The sequence below is a fragment of the Sciurus carolinensis genome, chromosome 8, assembly GCF_902686445.1.
Source record: "Sciurus carolinensis chromosome 8, mSciCar1.2, whole genome shotgun sequence".
Lineage (NCBI taxonomy): Eukaryota > Metazoa > Chordata > Mammalia > Rodentia > Sciuridae > Sciurus > Sciurus carolinensis.
In genome coordinates, this window is record NC_062220.1 from 144,196,039 (window position 1) to 144,216,049 (window position 20,011).

A 20,011-nucleotide genomic window follows, 5' to 3' on the forward strand; every position below is an offset into this window, starting at 1 on the left:
GGAGGCTGCGGTGGCTGCATGGCCGGGTTGGTCCAGCAGGAGGCAGGGCCGGAGAAGGAGGGCGGGAGGAGAGGCTTGGCGGGCGGCCCTGATCCCTCCCGCGGCGCCGGTTGACCTGGGCCCCTGCTGAAGGTCCCGGCTCCCCCGCAGCTCCCTGGGCTTTCCAGGTCACACTCAGAGCCCTGCCCGTGGAGGCAGAGCCTGCGTGCCGGTGGCTCGCTCTCCTTCTTGGAGGCTGTGTCCAGCGCTCTGCAGAGGGTGGCCAGCTGGAAGTCACAGCCCCACCTCAGGTGGGCCACCCCGTAGGCCACCTCCGTCAAGCTCTGCCACGGTCCTGTGGTGGCTTGCGAGGGGTGACCGCTCAGAGGGACGACTGACTTGACTTGCCCAAGGTCACAGACAGGAAGGGCACCCAGGCTGTGGACCCGAGCGTCTCTCGCTGGCACGCGGCACTCTACGCCCACCCGGGGTGGCGGCTCCTTCTGCACCACCTCACCAGAGCCGGCGCCACCCCGCAGAGTCACCCAGGAGTCTGGCCTGGGACAAGGGCAGCTTCCCACCCACCAGAGCCATGGGAAGGGCAGCATGGAGCTTTGACAGGGGACGAGTGCCCGTCCTGTACCCGTGACGCAGGGCGAGCGGGCGGCACCTGGGGGCTGAGTGCGAGGGCAACGTGCTTCTGGACAGGGAGGCCCAGGTCCTCACTCTCCAGTGGGAAGGGCCACAACACATACACTCACACACACACACTCACACACACTCACTCACACACACTCACACACACACTCACACACACACTCACACACACTCACCACTCACACACACACTCACTCACACTCACTCACACACACTCACACACTCACTCACACACTCACACACTCACTCACACACACACACACACACTCACCACTCACACTCACACTCGCTCTCACACACTCACACACTCTCACACACTCACACTTTCACATACACTCACACACACTTACACTCGCTCTCACACACACTCTCACACACACACTCACACACACTCACACTCTCACATACACTCACTCACACTCACTCACACACACTCACACACTCACTCACACACTCACACACTCACTCACACACACACACACACTCACCACTCACACTCACACTCGCTCTCACACACTCACACACTCTCACACACTCACACTTTCACATACACTCACACACACTTACACTCGCTCTCACACACACTCTCACACACACACTCACACACACTCACACTCTCACATACACTCACACTCACCCTCACACACTCTCACACACACACATTCACACTCACTCTCACACACTCACACTCACACACACTCACACATACACACACTCACACACACTCACACACACATGCTCACACACACTCATACTCACACACACATTCTCTCACACACAGTCCACTCACATTCACAAACACACACACACACTCACACAGACACACACTCACACACACACTCACACATTCACACACACACACTCACACACACACACACACACACCACCCCACTGCAGCTGCACACACCCATGCTCCTGGCACAGAGGCACCCCACTGTCCACAGCCACACCACTTGACGGACACCCACAGGTACCTCCTGGCTCACCCCACACCCGCCATGCTGCACCCCGCAGGCACATCACCCGCTCACACTCACACACACACCGGCCTGCCTTCCCCCCCCAGCCCCACAGGCAGCGGCGCACCCAGAGCCTGGCCCGCCTCGGGGTCCACTCCCACACTGTCCCTGGGGCACAGGCGGCCTCGCTTGGGTGGCTCAGTCTCTCCTGACGCTCCCCACCTCCTGGTCCTGCGGTGGCCTCTCCCTGGGGATGGATCCTAAGAAACCGGAGACCACTTCAGAAAGAACAGAAAGCTTCTCTCCCTCCCTGCCATGAATAATGGATCCTGAAGACCTGCCTCCTGCATTCCCATCCCCACCCGGTCCTCCTGGCGCCAGGAGGGGAAGGGACAGGGAAAGGAAGGCTTGGTCTGGTTGGCGAGAGCGTGGTGAACCACAGGCTTGCCCTCCCCCAGGGCCGCAGCCATCAAGACCTGAAGGATGGGAGCTGCGATTTACAAGGCCCTTGGTCTTCCCGCAGGCGGGGGTGTTAGGGCCCTCATCACGGAGGCAGAGGAGTGCAGGGACTGAGAGTTGCCAGGGTTCAAATCCCAGCTCTGCCTCTTCTAGCTGTGTGATGTTAAGACTGTTGCTTAACCTTTCTGTGTTTTGCTTTCCTTCAATGAAAATCAAGGATGATAACAAGAGTGATGATAATACCTACTTATAGGGATGTTGAAGGATTAAATGACTTGATACTGGTAAAGTTCATAGGACAGTGCCGATGCATGGTTCAATAAAGAGGATTACGTTATCTTTGTCATCCTCTCCAAAATACAGAGGTTGCTAAATATAGAAGGGTATCAATCTCCAACAGTGTGCCAGGAGCCATACCAAGTAATCTACATGCATTGGTACATTTAAGGATGACCAAGAAACACCACTTAGTTCATTTGAAAGATAGAAAAATTAAAACTTATAAAGGTTAATTGGTTTTTCTTCAAGATTGGAAGAGCCAGTAAGGAGTAAGGCTGGGTATTCCTGGCCCTAAATCCTCCCTACTTCCTCCCCCATCTCCTTCATCATGAACTCCTAATAAATCGAGGGCATCCCTCATCCCAATCGCAGTGCCTCACACACGCGAGCAACTGCCACAGTGCTACCTAAATTCTCAGCTCAGTCATGAGCCTCCTTCTTTACCAGGAAATGGAGGCAGAGAGGGTTAGAAACCAGTCTTGTCACCAGCTGAACGGATGGCAGAGCCGGTCCAAATGCCAGGTGTCAGACGCCATGTGCACACACCCCTCTCCCTCTCCCTCTCCCTCTCTCCCCTCCTCCCTCCCTTTCTCTCTCTCCCTCCCTCTCTCCTTCTCCCTCTCTCCCTCCCTCTCTCTCTCTCTCACGTGCATACATGCAAATACATATACACACACTCTACCTTCAAGCAGATGAGCCCACTGTCCGTACCGTCCCTCAACCTGGAGGGACACTATAGCCACACCACACCTGAAGCTGCTCTGTTTCTCCTCTTATCAAGGCTCCTCTGGTAGGTGAAGCTTTTGAGGTGGCTGCAAACACACATTGCACCTCCCAGTATCCAGCTTTCCATGAATAATATTTCAGTGATCAGATACTTATATGGACTGTCAAAAGTATACAAATCCACCTGCAGAAACATGCAACCTAGGCCATGGTCCTGCTTGTTTGGGGGGCAGCCTGGTAGACTGTCCCAGGGGTATCCCTGAGTGAGCATACTGTCCATGTTTTATAGTCGCCCTGCACTAACTTTGGGTGTAGCATTGACTCTTTCGAGCCAACCAGAAGTGAGTAAATATGGCCAGCAGAGGCTTGTTCTGTGTTTGCCTGTAGCTTGTCCGCTGAGGTTCCCCATGCACACGTTATAAACCCAGTCTACCCTTCTTGCACAGCCACATGGAGGAAAACTAAGTCCCTCGCCCAGTCAAGAGGCCCAGCAGCTCCAGACACGTGAGACCATCTTGTACTACCCAGCTACAAAGCCTCAGCTCAGGTGACTGTGGCCACATGAGTGGCCAGGCAAGACCAGGAGGATGGACCAATGCACCAATTCCAGCCCAAATTTTGGAGATGTGAGCCAACAAAAGGAGCTTCCTGTGTTAAGCCACTAACTTTTGGGGCTGGTTGTTACGCAGCATCGCTAGCTGATATCTGTAGTGCGGCATTCCTTCTCCTGCCGTGCTCCTCACCGGGACTCCCTGCTCTCTTTCCCTGAAGCTGATTGATATGTATTATCTCGCAGGTTCCCTGGGATTCTGGCTTCCATTTGGATTTAGCCAATGGGGAGCACTAGGGAGGCTGGGCGGAGGGAGAAGCAGCTCAGGGCTCCTTTCCTGCCATGTCCCCGTCCTCACCAACGGTCACGGTGCAGGTCAGGCAGCCCTCCCCAGCACTGCCTCTCCAGCTCTCTCCTGGCTCTGGCAATGCCGCCTCTGGCCCCCTCCATGTCTCCAGACGGTAACAGCTCCCTATTATTGCAGCCCCAGGGGGCTTCACTGCCCCGGTTGGTTTTCCTGGATGCTATTCACACCTCATTCCTTTTCAAAATTCCCCTCAAATTACACATTTTGAATTGCCATCTGTTTCCCGCTGGGGCCCTGATTCACACGGGCAGGACCATCGTGCATATTTTTCATGAAGACAGAGAACAGACACAAGCGTCTCCTTGAGGAAAGTCGGCTAGGAAATCAGAAGGGGCTGGACTGCGGTTCAGCACCACGGACAGCGGCACGCACCTCCTCCCAGGCGGCCAGGTAGGACTTGGAGTTGGTCCCTGGGCTTCCTGCCACAGAAGCTCCCAGGATGGCACGGGACCTTGTGAGAAGGCTTTGGTCAGCCCCCGAGATGCTCTTGATCCTCCACGTCACCCCTCAACCCAGCCCAACTCACCTGTCCCGTAATGCCTTCTGCCGCCCTCTGAGCCCTTTCTTGCCTGAATTTCTGATAGGCTGGGAATGTAGAACCCCAGGTGTCATCTCCAAAGACCGAAAGTTCCTTAGGGGTGTGGGGAGTGGACAGCTGCTCCTCTTTCTCCTGGTGCCAACACCCAACTTTCTTTTAAGGAACCACCCTTACCCAGGCTCAGCCCACGGTGCTCCATGACCTCCCAGGGGTGGTCACACAGCCTGACCTGGCGCCCATCAGCACATTCCCCTCTTCTGACCACATGAACTTAATTCAAAGTTGAATCGACTCCCCCATTCTAGTCAAGTAGACTTAATTCTTAAACTTTGGTTGGAAGCTCTCTCTCTCTCTCTTTCGTACCCAGCTGATACTGGCATAAGACAAACTGGGATGTGGCGAGGTCCTCCCAGGTGAAGAAAGTCTGCCTGAAGGCGGAGCTGATTCAGAAAAAGAGAAGTAGGAGGTGACGAGAACTCTGTGTCGAGCCCTTGCTGAGCCTCGGGCTCCGGTCGCGTCTCCGCCACGTCAGGTTCTTCAACTGCATCAGCCAATGAACATCTGCATGAGGTTGAGTGAAGTCAGAGGGCTTGTGGCCCTGAGGGTCACAGACCCAGGCTCAGCACACGCTCGTGATTTGTGGATTCCTCATTTACGGGTTTGCCCACTAGCTCAAATGTGTTTGTTCTCCCCAAACCAACACGTGTGATGCTTTTGTGTTCATTCACAGATATTCGGAGAGGACAAAAAAACGAGTCACTCAACACACGTGTCCCCAGCTGACGTCGCAGAAAGCCACCCTCTTCAGCACAATGGTGTTGTCTAGTGTCCCCAAGTGCAAGAAGGCTGTGACGTACCTCCTGGAGGACAAAATGTGTTAACTAAGCCTCATTCAGTCAGGGGCTGTAGGGCTGCTGGTCGTGAGTTCGAAGTTAATGGCTCAATAATGCCTATTCAGCAAGGTGGCTTGAGGCAGAGCACACAGGAAGCAAGGTCGCAGCTGATCCCTTGATGCTGGAAGGCCCCTGACCTGTTTCCCCAGGAGCAGTGATTCCATATTCACCGGCTCTGTCTGTGGCAAGTTGGTAGCACAGAGGGATGACAGTGTCTGTCTGTCTGTCTGTATTACCTACTCATTTAAGAAAAATAGAAGTGCGTTATATGTGAAACAGATAACATATTGTATAACATGTAAAACGCTCTGTGCTCTATTCGGTATAACGGGCGATGATCATCAGAAGTGTCGCACCTTCTCACTTTCCCTCTCACCACAGGAGCGGACAGGACGGCTGCCGAGGACCCCGGTCTTATTTTCGGAGAGTGGTGGAGCCAGGGCAGACCGCGAGATGTTTGAGGCAGAGAGGCGCTTTGGGAGGGAGGGTGCCAGGGACATGCCTTGTGTCCCGAAGGCTTGTGTCTGGTCAACTTCTCCTGCAAGAAGCCACAGTGCATCTCCGCCTCACTCCTCCAGCTTGCCTCGGTGGGGCAGAGGGGGCGGAGGGGACCAGGGAGCTGCCAGAGCCAACGCCTGGGCTTGGGCGGGTAGCAAATGGGCTGGGGGTGTGGCTTCAGCCTCCAATGTCGGCAAAGCACGCTCAGGAGCACAGGGAGCGGCGAGCTCGGGGCAAGCTCCAGGCGAAGCGGTTGGTCCCAAGCCAGGCTGCCCGCTCACTTTCTGCAAATGGGTGGCCGATCGGGGCTGGGCTTGGAGGTGTAGAAAGGTGTCCATCTTCCAAAGCTGAGGACGAGTGGGGTTCACGTTCCCTCAGTCCTGATTTCCAGCTCTTTCTCAGGGAAAGGGAAGCACGCAGGTCATTTCTCTCTAAAAGGAGAGCTGAGGTTTGCTGGTTATTTGGTGCTGGTTTTGCACGGTCAGCCTGCCACATAAGAACCAGGAAACAGAACGCGACCCCAACAAAAGTGCCTGACGACCCCCGTTGGTTCTTGCTCCTCCGGGATGGGGAAGCCTTGGCATGGGAAGCCGGCTCCCGCGAGGTCGCCTGAAGCCGGCGTCAGGAGGCGTTGATGCTCCTGGGCCGTGGCACCTATGGCGGCCCAGCTCCCCAAAACGAGGAGGAGCAGATGGGGCGATTGGCAGGAAGTGGACCAGAATGGCCAGAGCGTGTCCTCTCCCAGGAAACCCCGACCAGCGCCCCTGGCAGTGCCGCGGCCCACCTCGGGCTCACGGTCCCCCGTCTTCAGCTTTCTAGTGTCCTTGCAAGTTTCAGAGATGAGAGATTTACACACCCAAACAGGATCCGAGGTGAGAAGACGCCCCAAAGTCATGCAAGTGGCGAACACGGCACCTCGGAATCACCTGGGAGGCAGTGTAAAAGTGCCAAGCCAGGAAGCCCTCCCCACCCAGGAAGGCACTCAGAGGGTCCCAGCATCCTGGCACGGTGTGTTCCAAAGAGCCCAGCTAAGGTGGCACGGCCAGGGCTGAGAGGCCCGCCGGCACCCCACACCCCCTTCCCTCTCTCCACCCTGAACCTGCGTCAGGATTCCAGGGAGGAATGGGTGCCCATTTCCAGCCCCGGCTTCTGCCGATCCAGGTCTGGGACCCAGCCTGAGAATCTGTTATTTCTAGTAAGTTCCAGGTGAGACTGGCCCCGCTGGCCTGGGAATCCCATTCTGAAAACCACTGCTTTCTGCAATGCTGGGAAACAGAACCCAGGAGAGCGAACCCCTGGCCCCGCCTCCGTTCTGCCGGCAGCACCGTCTCGCTCCGAGGCAGAGACAGTGGCTCTGGGGTGAGCCGTTCAACGTCAACCAGAAACTGTGGGCGGCCAAGGGCGGCTGAGGGCTTTGTGGCTTTTTCTCCTCTTCTTTCTCTCCTTTTAAAACTAATCCAGCACTTAGGGGACCGTCTCTGAGCATTTGCTGCTTGGTCTGGCACCAGCAGGCCAAGCCCGAGCCTGCAATGCAGGTCTTCTTAAATATTGAATAAGTCTGCCGTTCCACCAGCTGCCGCGGCCGGGGCGGAGGTGATGCTGCTATCGACAAGGGCTTCCTGTGATTAATCAGGGGAGAAAGATCAGGGCACGGGGCTGGCGTTATAGAAGACCTTCCCAAGCTTCCCCAACACCCAAATCCTGGCGCCTCAGCCACCCGCCCAGCCCCAATCCCCCTGAGACTTGGAGGTTTTCTTTCTCCTCTTTGCTGCTGTTCTGCTTAATGACCTGTCAGGTTGTAGCCGCCTGAGGAGGGGTGAGGTTTAGAACCAGAGTAAGGAGCCTAGATTGACACTGACCGTGTTCAGTGAATACTTAGTGAGCACCTACTGCATACCAGGTGCTATGGGACACAGCCCCTGGGAGCACAGTGGTAAATAAGAGTCAAGTTCTCCTGTTCTGGTGGGGCTAGTGGGAGGACAGAGACCAAAACCAAATAAATAATTAAAATAGACAGTGTGCACACGGCACCAAGAATGGGGGGCGGGGATAGAGGAGGGGGTGGGGATAGAGGAGCTGGCGGAGCTCTGGGGAAGCAGGTACAGTTTTAAATAAGATGAGCAGGAAAGGCTAAGAAGGTGATTGGGGCAGAGGGTAGAAAGGATGAACAGGTCTGGTTCTAGAATGTTGAGCTCAGAGACCTTATGGAAACAATAGTTTACTGAACACCTACTACATGCTGAGCCCTACTCCAAGCAAAGACCATGTAACGATTTGTTACATTTCCAAGGCAACCCAGTGAAGTAAGTGGTATTGTTGACTCCATTTTCCAGATGAGGAAACTGAGATTTAGTAACTTGCTCTAGGTCACCCAGCAGCAGAGCTGGGATTCAACCCCAGGTAAATCAGCAATGTCCCCACCTCCCTCCACTTTCCCTGCCCACATTTTTAGGGAGCTCCCACTCATGGTTTATTGCAGAACAAACTCTTTCCCTGGCAGGGGACCCAAAATCTTCCTACTTTCCAAGGACAGGGTGCTATGAAGAGGGTGGAGCAGGGGGTGCTCAGCCAAGACATGTGGCCCTTTCTAGGTCACTGAAATATTCATCAGGTCTCCCCTGGGTGTTCATCTGCCTGTGAATCCTAAAGTGTACTAGGGTGACTTTTTCAAAACAGATCATTCCAGGTCACCCTTCTGCTTTTGAGACCTTGTTGGTCTTAGAATAAATCACCACAGCATGGCCTGGCCTTATTGCTCAGGGGGCTCCTTCTGGCCCTTGCTCCAGACATTCCAGATCCTTGAATGCTACCTCAGGGCCTTTGTACATGCTCTCACAGCCTCAGCTCAATGTCACTTCCTCAGGGAAGCCCTCCCAGGTTGGATCAGATTTCTCCCTGCCATGCTCTAGCAGACCTGTGCTCCTGTCTTTAGGAGCCCTGCCCCGGCCTGTAACTACATATCCATCTGCATAATTAACTCTACCTGTTCCAGGTAAGGTGCCAAATAAAAATTATTTTCTGTCCCGTCCCAGCAGCGGGCACGGTAGTTGACATGTCCTCTATGTGGGCAAATAGAAGATGAGCACCCCAGCCAAATATTCCTCTGGAAACCAGGCACCTATGTCCACTCGTTCTTGAAATGTTTCCCTGACTGTTGGCCATTCTGTCTGTCCTCTCAAATTGCTTTATTTGGAATAACAAGAGTGTAACTACAGGCTTCCTAAACTTTTCGACCCTCGTGAAACTCCAAGAGCACCTCCAGAGTCCTTTCCCATTCGCCAAGGAGACGACTTTGGCTGAAGTGACATGACTTTTCTTTTCTGGTGACTTCTTAATATCTATCAGTGATTAAAAACAACGGGTTTGTGGATTAATGGATTACTTTATCTAACATCTAATTTTAGGTATTATGTGTGTTACAGTTGACGAATCAAACATTCCAACTGGACATTTGGCAACTCTCCCTGCATCCCTAGCAGGTTACCTACTTCAGTTGGGCAAAACAGGTTGGGGGGCACGGTAGAGGCAAATCGATCACTTTGTTAGGAAAATGTAGAAGAGTCACTTTATACTCAGGGTCCAAGGACTCCCATGATAGTAGAAGATCGATAAATATCTGTCCAGTGAATGGATGGCTGTATGTTGGTTTGGGGAAGGTCCCCGAATATAACGCAGGGACTGGGCATTCATTTCTGCTTCATCCCTTTCACCAGAATGACCTGCACCTTGAACTCAGCTCTCAAGGATCACGCTTTGTCTTAGAAATATCCTTTCCTTGTTTTGATCCAGAAGGCAAAATGGGGAGAAGCCACAGGGTCGAAGTTCAGACAGCACAGAAGCCCGACCTAACTAGCTGGAGCTGTCCAACATGGAGGGTGCTGAGTCTCCCTCCACGGGGGCGGCTGAGTCACGCAGGAAACCTTCCCACCGCAGCCTCCAGGCACCACGGAGCCTTCCAAGTCAGAGCATCTAGGGATGGGCTCAAGAACCTGTTTTTAAAAAACTGTTCCAGGAGATTCTTGCACACACTAAAATTTTACAAATCTTGAGGTTAATGACTGAACAGAATTAGCTCCCAGACAACAGATTCTCAGACAAGTGCAATTCCCTTCCAAATCAAAGGCCATCAACCTGCATTGTCATGGTTGCTTTATTTAAAAAGGAAGGGCAAGAAAAATAATTTTTACACTTCATTTATGTCTGAGCTATTAAAATGCATAAATGCATCCTGCCACATACAACTAATTAGAATGAATTTCTAAAATTTTTTTAAAAAGTTTCCCTCAAGAGTGGACAACGTTCTATTTTTTAAAAAACACATTTTAATGCTACATAAGCAGAAACAACAATGTAAAGGTAGAGGAAAACCTTCTGTAGGGAAAATTTAGTTGGCAACATCTCACCCGTCTGTTCTTTGGCCAGGGCCGGTGGAAACCATCGCAGGCCAGACGGGAGTGTGGAAACGGCTAGTGTAACTGAGTGAGCTTCAGGCGCTTCCTGAATCAGAGGCTCCAAAGACCCGGGGCAGAGTGTGAATGACTGCTAAGGAGTAGCAGGGGTGACGAGGGGGTGAGGATCCTGAGAACGTGGCTTGTGGGCACCCCTCCATCTTCATGGGAGCCCCTAAGGCACCTGCCATGGTGAACAGTACCCCATCCTAGTTGGGAAACAGGCACAGGGAGCTTTGGTAACTGATCAAATCTGCTCTGCTAAAGAGGGACTGGAGATTTGAACCCAGGGCTCCCCTGGCAAGATCCTCAGTCTCTGAAGAGTCTGAACCTGCTGTCCAGTTCTGAGGTTGGAGCACCCACCTAGAAGTGTCCCCAGCCCCTGACCCCCTCAGGGGCCAACCAGGAGGATCCCGAAGCCACCAAGTCAAACGCCAACTCTTCCCAGCATGTCTGCGGCTGCTGCTGGTCAGCTCAGCTTTGTGAGTTGGTCACTGCTGTCCCCGAAGACGGAACCTGGTCCTCAGCCCTAACTCACCTAGTGAGCTCTGGAAATTGGGCCACATCTCTGGACCTGAGTTCCTTCAACTGCCAATGGAGACAGTGACTCCAGCCCTGTCCTTCAAAAGGCTGTCGTGAAGTAGCATTGACTCTGAAAGTAATCTTTCTTAGAAATGCAAGTCCCACCCGATCCCGGGCAGCTGACATTTATACAGTGCGTGGAGCACCAGGCACCTCACGCACTCCCACACGACCCTTGCGGCTCTCTGAGGGGAGAGCTATGATTCCCATCTTGCAGGTGAGCAAACTGAGGCAGGGAGGCCACAGGCAGCCCCGAGGGAACCAGGCTTCTACCTGGTGTGCACACTGCCCCCTGCTGGTCAGCGTGTCAGTCCTGTGCTGCAGGGTGGTGCTCCCTCTGGACCCAGGCCAGGAGCTGAAGGCTGGAGAATTGACTTCTGCAGAGGCCTTTGCTACTCGCCCTATCTTCACGACAATTCCCAACAGTAAGGAGCGACTCTCATGGCAGGTTCCGGGCAGGAGAAAGAGCCTTGGAGGTTCATCTTGCTGTGAAAATTCAGCATCCGACTTTGGCACTCCAAGGTCTGGGTGTGCGTCCCCGCATCCGCCCTCTACGGACAGGGGGCTGGGGAAACGAGGCTCCCTGTTCTCCAGAGCCTCAGTGACCCGCCGTGCAGGTGATCCTCACGCCCCCGCCCCCCGGCTCCTCCAAGGGGTCAGAGGGGCTCACGGAGCACAGAGCTGAGCCCAGCAAGTGCTGGGGCTCCAGGGAGCCGCCCATGGAGCATGGCAGGCCCCCGACTGGCTCTGCAGCCGCCGGACACCACCACTTCCATGGTGCCGCTGGGACTCAGACCCAGAGGTGCAGGCTGGAAGCAGGTGGGAGCCCGCTGGGGCATGGGGGACCACCCTGCAGTGGAGGCCGGAGGCTGCCCTCACAGGAGGCACTAGAAATGGCAGCCCATGTGACCCACTGGGACAGAGGTTCCCAGGCCAGACCTGTTGCCATGACAACCAGGGGAGAATTTCTAGCCCTGGAGTCTCACCAGTCCCACGACCTCAGGGCCTCTGGGGGCCTCCCTGGTTGCTCGAGGACTCTGGCTTGCAGCCTCATCAGCATTTTGCCCTCTGAGTAACTCAGGACCAGGAGGAGCCTCCTGCTGCCAAACTATGACTCAAAATAAACCTTTTCTCCTTTTAAGTTGGTTACCTCAGGTATTTTGTTATAGTACTGGAAAGTTGACAAACACAAGCTATGAACATGCATTTATCCAACCTCCCAAGGTGCCATTTAAAACGTTTTATCAGTCAAGGTATGTCATGCATCATCTTATTTCACACTCAAGCAACTTTATAAATGAATGCTGTCATTATCCCCATTTTACAAAAGAAGAAACCGAGGCTCAGAGAGACCAAGTCGCTCTATCAAAGTTCACATAGCCACCGAGCAGCAGATTCAGGACTCAAGCCCCGATCCAGCCAGCTCCAGACCCCAGAGACTGCTGTACTCTTCTGCCCGCTCCACATGCCTGTGGCATCTTACCATCACCAGCTGGCATTTAATGTTTGTTGAGCAAATAATCAAAAGCAAGACAACAAAACATTGAGCTGCACCTCCCAGGTGATAAAATCCCTCTAAGTGAGTCTTCGGCTGGGCACGGTGGTGCACACCTGTAAATCCCAGCTACTGAGGAGGCTGAGGCAGGAGGATCCCAAGTTCAAGGCCAGCCTGGGTGACATGGTGAGACCCTGTCTCAAAATAAAATCGAAGGAGCTGGGGATGTAGGTCAGTGGTAGGGTGCCCTGGGTTCAATCCCAGTACTGCAAAAAATAAAAATAAATTGAAAAAAGAGAAAGAATATCATGCTAAGTGAAACAAATCAATCCTGAAAAACCAACAGCCAGTTGTTTTCTCTGATGTGAGGGTGCTAATTGACAATAAGTGGGGGTGGGGAGGGTGGCTAGGGGAGAATAGAGTTCCTTTAGATCAGGCAGAGGGGAAGGAATGGAGGAAGGGCCTGTGGGTAGGAAGGACGGTGGAGTGAAACAGACATTATTACCTCAGGTACACGGATGACTGCATGACTGATGTGATCCTGCAACAGTACAATCAGAAAAAGGAGAAATCATACCCCACTTATGTCTGATCTATCAAAATGCATAAATGCATCCTACTCTCATGTAGAACTAATCAGAACAAATAAAAAAATTTTAAAAAAGAAAGAAAGAATAGGAGAGAAAATGGGTAAATAATAATAATAATAATAATAATAATAATAATAATCAGGGAAATTAACACCCTAGGGTCCAGTGTCAATTAGCAGCCAAGGATCAGCCGTAACCTTGCAACGTGGCTGGATCTCAGACACAGAGTGTTCAGGGAAAAAAAACGAGAAACCCCGAGATCTGCACTGCACCACTTATCAGTTAAGAGACAGTTTAGAATGTTTGTCTGCAAACAGAAGAGATGCCCATCGAGAGCAGAAACGGGGGCTGCGTGGGAAGGAGGCAGTGGGGTCTGGACATAAGAGAATAAGTAATGAAAGCCAAGAGGCCAGCTCGGGTCCGTGGTGGTCCTGGAGCAGGAAATGAAGGAGAGGGCCACTCGCCTTCCAGGGCCTCCCACCAAGAAAAAATATCTGCTGGCCTCCAGCCCGACCCGGTGGGCCCCTGGGAGGTTCGGCGAGGCCAGCTCCCCCCGCGCTACCGTCAGAGGCAACGCCCCCCTCTTCACCCACACGGTGTGCGCACGCATCTTCGCCCGGGATTTTTCCCCGACACCCTTACCCACTGCTCAGGAGACCCAAGCCGGGCGTCTGCGAGTGACAGGCGAGCCCGGCTGCGGAGCCCCGCCCCCGAGCCCCGCCCCCGAGAGAAGCCCTCCCAAGGGAAAAAGAGAAAGTCAAGTCTAAGTAACAGCAGGTCCCTGCGGAGGGCCAGCCGGGTGCAGGGTCGGAGGGCACGTGGTCCCTCCAGGGCCTGGGCCCTGCCTCTTGTCCTGCTCTTGGCCTTGAGTGCGTGCCCAGTGCTGCTGATCCGCTTCTGCCCAGGCCTAGCCCACCCCGGGAACAGGTAGGCAAGGCCAGAGGCCGGCGTGGCCCCCCGGGTCCCAGGACCAGCACCCCACCCCAGCCCTGGCTGGCGCTCCAAACCCCAGATGCCACCGCCTGACCTGGTGGCGGCAGCTGCCACCAAGGCCCTCACTGCTTCATGCTGCTTAGTCAGCAGGTGCCGTCCAGGCTGCTGCCATTTCTGGGGAGGGGAGCCTGGCGCCTCAGCCAGCGGGGCGTGGGCGCCTGCGGGTCCCTCTGTCAGGTCCTGATACAGCACACTCCGCTCTCACCTCACAGCCCCCGGGGTAGAGCCCAGCCAAGTCCCCAGGACCACCTCTACTGAACACCTGCCAAGGACAGGACCCGGCCCCTCAGAGTGGGCCCTGACTCCCGCCCCTGCCCTTCACATCCGATCCCCCAGCGAGCCCACCCTGCAGAACACACCCGCCACCTTCTCCTCCGCCATCACCCGGCCCACCCTGGCGAGCTCCCCTCCCAGACCCGCTTCCACCTCACCTCCTGCTGGCCGCTGCCCACCAAGCGACCCCAGCAGCGATCTATCGACAGTGTAAACTGGGCCACTTTCCTGCTTAAAACTCGCTCTGCGGATGAGGTGACACTGCGACCCCACCTCCTTCCCTCGAATCTGTGCTGCCTCACTCCTTCTAGAAACTCAGCTCTGGATTCAAATGCGCCGCCTCCCCTGCCTCCCCGCCCGCCACTTCCAGGCCGGGGGAGTCTGCCCGCCTCCTTCCTCCGCAGCCCTTCCTGGGGTCTGACGCCTCCTTTGCCTGCAACGCCCGCCACAGGACCAGCTGCAGGAGGGCAGGGCTCCCTGCTGCGTTCACTGCTGGTCCCCAGTGCCCAGAACCACGGTCATCCCGGGGTGGGGATGCAGGAACCACGGGCAGAGGGCAGTGCTTCTCAAAGTCTGGTCCCCGGACGGCACGTCAACACCAACTGCACACCTCTTAGGCACGAGGGTCCTTGGGACCCGTTCTAGTCCCACGGAATCGGAAACCATTTCAAAGGCCCTGCGGGGGAGTCTGACCCAGGCTCCAATGTGAGACCCCCTGGCAGAGAATGATCTGTGATCTCTCCCTCCTTCCCCCTGGTGACCAACCAGCAAATAACTGGCCAGTGGGACAGGGGTTCGGGAGGTGGGGGCAGCGAGCCCCTCGCCCCCATGGACTGCTGGTCTCTGCGTGCCTGGGCAGCAGAGGGTGCCAAGGCTGGGAAGGGCTCGGGTCCCCTGAGAAGGAAGGACAGGGGCTCGCGCCCAGGACACCGGGGCCGGGTGTTCTGAAAGTTCTACAAGATTCCAGCGCTTGATTCAGAGGTCAGGGGTCCGGTTTGTCCCCGTTTCCCCGGGACCTTGATGTCAACCTGGGAAGTCCTGCATCCTGGGTGTCCCTTCAGTCCCAAGCAGACTGGGGTACTCGGTCACCCTACCAAGAGTCCCCGCCCCCTGGGCTCTCAGGGCCCCTTCATGGTCATTTCTGGGTGGGCACCTGAAGAGGGGCTGGGGACAGGGAGGAGCTGGGAGGGAAAAGAAAGAGGGAGCAGAGGAAAGGGGGAGAGGGATGGGGGACGGGGACGGGGAGAAATGAGACCACAGGAGGGGCAGGGGACTTTAAGGGATGGGGGAGGAGGGGGGTGGGGTGAAAAGGACAGGGAGAGGGACTGGGGACTGGCCACCATGATGGGGAAAGCCAGGCAGGGGGCAGGGCGGGAGGAAGGGAGGATGCGGACGGACGGAGCCGACCACGCAGATGCTTTCTGGCAGCGTCTTGCCCGGAAGGCCTCCCGGCAAACTTGGAGAAATCATCTCTCTTGTCAGCCCAGGACGCCCGCCATGGGTGGCGCGAGAACCTGCTTACATAATGTGCTCTCCGCCGAGAGCTGCTTCCATTCACAAGCCGCCGCCGGTCATTGTGTGGGTGCACAGAACAGGCAACAGGCAGGAAAGGAAGGACAAGCCACCCCGGGAAAGGACAACCGCATGGACCCACGCCGGGGGGCTGGGGGAGGGCGGGTTTGTGTGCCCCTGACCCAATAAATCCTTCGAGGGTCCTCCCGGGAGGCTGTCAGAGGAGTGTCCCTAGTGATCAACTGCAGGGGGCAGAAGCCCGGCCTCCTGGGGCAGGGTGGCGAGCTGCTGGCGGGGTGACCGCCTGGGTTGCCGGAGCCCCCGAGGATGGGAGTCCAGGCTGCTGGAGAGCCTGCAAACTCACGTCAGCAAGCCGGTTACTTCGAGGAAACCACGGTGACACTGCAGACGGCAGCCGGGAGCCTCAGCGCTGCCGCCCTCCCCACTTCTCTGACCCCCGCAGGGAGCAGAGTCGGACTAAGAAAAACCTGCTTCGTTCCCTCGAACCCCGAGCCCCGGCCAGGCCAGGGCCGACCATGGCTGTCAAGTCACTTTGCCAGCTGACGGCCCGAGTCTGGGTCCTGCCCAGCAAGATGCACCCCCTGGAGGTCTCTGAGATTAGCCGGGAACGGGGAGACTACAAGGTCCAGAGGGGGCTGGTGGCAGCAGAGGCCCCCAGACCCCGCAACGCAGAGCTTCCGAGCCAAGGCTTCGTCCTCTAACGAGGTCCCAGCTGACCTGGGGTGAACCGTCTGACTGCAGCTGATCAGGCTCCCAGGCAGGGCGGCAGGAGCCCGCCTACCCCCAGCCTTCCCCTCTCCGACCTAGAAAGCTCTACTCCTGCCACAGACAACCAGGCCCGCCTCCTTTCCAGGAAAGGACCTCGCCACATCCCGCTAAAGTACAAATGACAAAGAATGGATGCGGCGACTCACCCGAAGGCATCGGCCCTTTAGCCAAGAGCGGAGCCTTAGAACAAAGAATGACTCTCAATGACAGCATTTCCGTTAGTGTGGTCAGTGTTTGGGGGCACCTGGGAAGCCCCTCGTTGTACCCCTCCCTCCAAAGATCACATCTGACAGGTGGCCACTTACTTTATCTAAGACCCCCCCAAAGGGATTGTGTCTTTGTGACTATTTTATTCCTGATCTAGGGTGCCAGGCATACAGTAGGTACTCAATAAATGTACGATGCATGACGAAGCAGCAATGAGTGCTCGGTCGGAGGACAGGGAGGCTGCCTGTGGCCTGTAACAGGTCCACTGTGGGAGCCGAGTCCTTCCAAACCCTCGCCAATGACTCATCATAATCAACAAACGCTGGCTAAGCACCTACTGCATGCAGCCTCCACTCGACCATGGGTCGAAGGCACCCCCCAGACTGGGCGGTCCGCTCGTCAATCATCAGAGTCTCATTCATCCAGCAAGCCACGGCTGAGCACCTGCTGTGTGCTGCCTCTGGCCCCAAGAAGGAGGTAGCACAGTCCTGGCCCTTGGGGACCTGCCCCTGTAGCATCTCAGGATCTCCAAGAAGGGAAACCATGGCAGGATAGCACTTCCTGGGGAGGGAGGGAGCGCTCGGGTTTCCTAGAGAAAATCCCCACTCAGAGCTCGTAGGTTGAGATGATTCAGCAAAAGCCTCCCAGGACGTGGAGGAACCGTAGACTATGCCGGAGGCAGGCTGCTCCTTCCAGATCTCTCCTCCCAAGCCCGCCACCCAGCTCAGGCTGCCTGGGGCTGGTTAGAACCTCAAGGCCTGAGGGAACTGGAGGCCACAATACCCATTTCACAGATGGAGAAACTGAGGCTGTGCTACCTTAAGATACCAAGCTGAAGAAACTGAGGTTCAGAGAGGCTAAGGGCTTTGCCTACAGTCACACAGCAAAGAAGCATAGGAGTCAGAACTTGAACTCAAGTCTGGTTGCCCCCAGCAACCACACTGTAGTCCCTGGAAGTTCAGTCAAGTGGGTGAGGAGGCACACAGGGGCGGGGAACGGAAAGGGGAGCTTTCTGCAGTGTCTCCTCCATCCTGGGTGGCAGCTAAATATCCTAGACTCATCGGCTCCAACCCACCACTACTGGGTCCCAGATTTATTTTTACCTCAGGTTACAGCCACAGCTCTTCACAGAAATAAACCCTGTGTTTTCTTCCTGTCGCCTTCACATCAATTCCTGACTCGTCTGCATTTGTGACCAGCTCCCCACTCACCAGGGATAAGGAGCAGAAGACAGGCCCATGTGACACAGTGGCTTTTAATAGGAAGCCACAGGCACTCCAGGACCCACACACAGAGAGGAAGGGGTGAAAGAAAGGGGAAGACCACTTCCTGTAAACACCACATCCTGCCAAAGCCCCTCGGAGCGGCCACTCTGACCACAGGGCTCATCTTCAGACTGCGCAGCCCAGATGTGTGGAGAGCAGAGGAGACCCCAGGACCCTGACTGCTGCTGCCTCTCTCCCGCTGGGAGAGGGACGTCCACATCTGCCCCAGCGCAGACTGGATGGCTGATGCTGACGGTCCTCCCTCCACAATCCAGGCCAGGGAGGGAGGGAACAGACGGTGCCTTGGTCTTCGCATTGGCGGGATCCTATGTCGCCAGGCCATGACTTACTGTGTGGTCCCAGGCAAGTGGTTTTCCCTCTCTGGGCCCTTTTCTCTGAAAAGGGTTAGAGAAAACCAGAGCCAGCTCTTCCTAGAAGTGTGGGTACGTGCGCGCGCACACTCACGCCCACCACATAGTCGCAGAACCCCAGAGCTGGAAGGGGCCCTGGGGCCACTTAAACCAACTGCTTCATGGCATAGAGGGGCACCGAGGCTCGGAGCGGGGAGACACCGCTGGACTCAGGTCTTCTGATCCGAGTCCAGGGCTCTTTCCAGAAGCCTCGAGTCCCCTCCCGGGTGCACCACAATGCACCACTTCAGCGAGCCGAGGGAGGAGGGAGGGCGGCCTCCTGGCTCTCGGCCACCCCGGGGGAAGCCGGGCAGCAGAGACGTTGGAAAGTTCTCACATCTGGGTGGCCCCGGCCTCCTCGGCCGGCAGCATGTTCTGCACAGCTGAACCAGCTGTTAAAAGTCTTCAAATATTCGGGCTGGATGGTGTCCCTGAACCGAGACCCCCAAGGCTCCTTTGACAACCCACGTTCCTCCCAAACCACCGGTAGCCCAGCAATGCAAGGGTCAACGCTCAGCACGGCAGGGGGCTCTGCGGCCCCCCACGCCAGGGACCCAGTCAGTGCCCGAGTCCAGTACTTTAAATATCACCCGTGGCCGGGTCTGTAGCTCCTTATTTGAGCCAGATCTCCTCACATCCCTCATCTGTACGTAAGTCTTCCCAGTGGGAAAACCAAGGCAACTTCCTCCTCAAGGTCACCTAACAAAGAAATCCAGGATGAGAAGCCAGGGGTCTTGAGGACAAAAGTCTTTGGCTCTAACCACCCAGCAACCCTTCCCCACCTCCTATGTCCTGCCTGAACAGGATCCTGTTCTGGGCTTCCAGTGTCTGCACTTGGCTGTGGGCTGAAGAAAGTGACCGAGGGGCCCCTGCTTACGGTCCAGGCTCTCCGTTCTCTAGGGCTGGACTCTCACCTCCAAGAGCAAGTACCTCAGGAGGAAATCCTTGGGGGAACAGAAAAGACCGATGTGGCCCCTGAGATACCAGCAAAGGCACTAAAAATAGGGACATTCATTTCCAGAAAGGTAGATGTAATTAAAGCAGAAAGCAAAGAGAAATCCTCTTTTGATGGGTCATAGATTATCTGGAAAAGCATTTTAAAATGAAATGTGAGCTTTTGGATTTGGCTACGGGGGACCTCGTCTTCCCACCCACTAACAGGTTGGTGCGGGCTTCCCCCTATCCAGATCCCAGAGAAAGAAACTAGCGTGGAGGCACAGCTTGCCCTGGGACAGATCTGGAGCTCGGGGCTGGCCCTTCCCCAGAATCGCAACAGGCCGCCTTCCCTCTTCTCTGCTGTGAGACGCTCCGGGATGGAGCCTCCCGGGCTAGTGCCGGCAGGCACCCCCGTGCCCTCGCTTACAGGTGACACCACGGCTGGATCCTCCTAGATGGCCTCCCTGACCATTCAGTCCAAGCAAAACGTGGCTGTTCTTGACTCCCAGGTCTCCCATCTCAGACACTAGCTCAGCTTGCAGAAACCACCACCAATCAATTACGCTGCTGTCCCCGAAAGGTGGTACAGCCTAAGCCCTGTCCTCT

General features: G+C 55.6%; 1 protein-coding gene across 8 annotated transcripts in view; it reads right to left on the minus strand.

The window, feature by feature from the left end:
- Nucleotides 1–20,011, minus strand: part of Rph3a (rabphilin 3A) — a 226,224-nt gene that overhangs the window by 64,727 nt on the left and 141,486 nt on the right. The gene's annotated exons all lie outside the window — the stretch shown is intronic.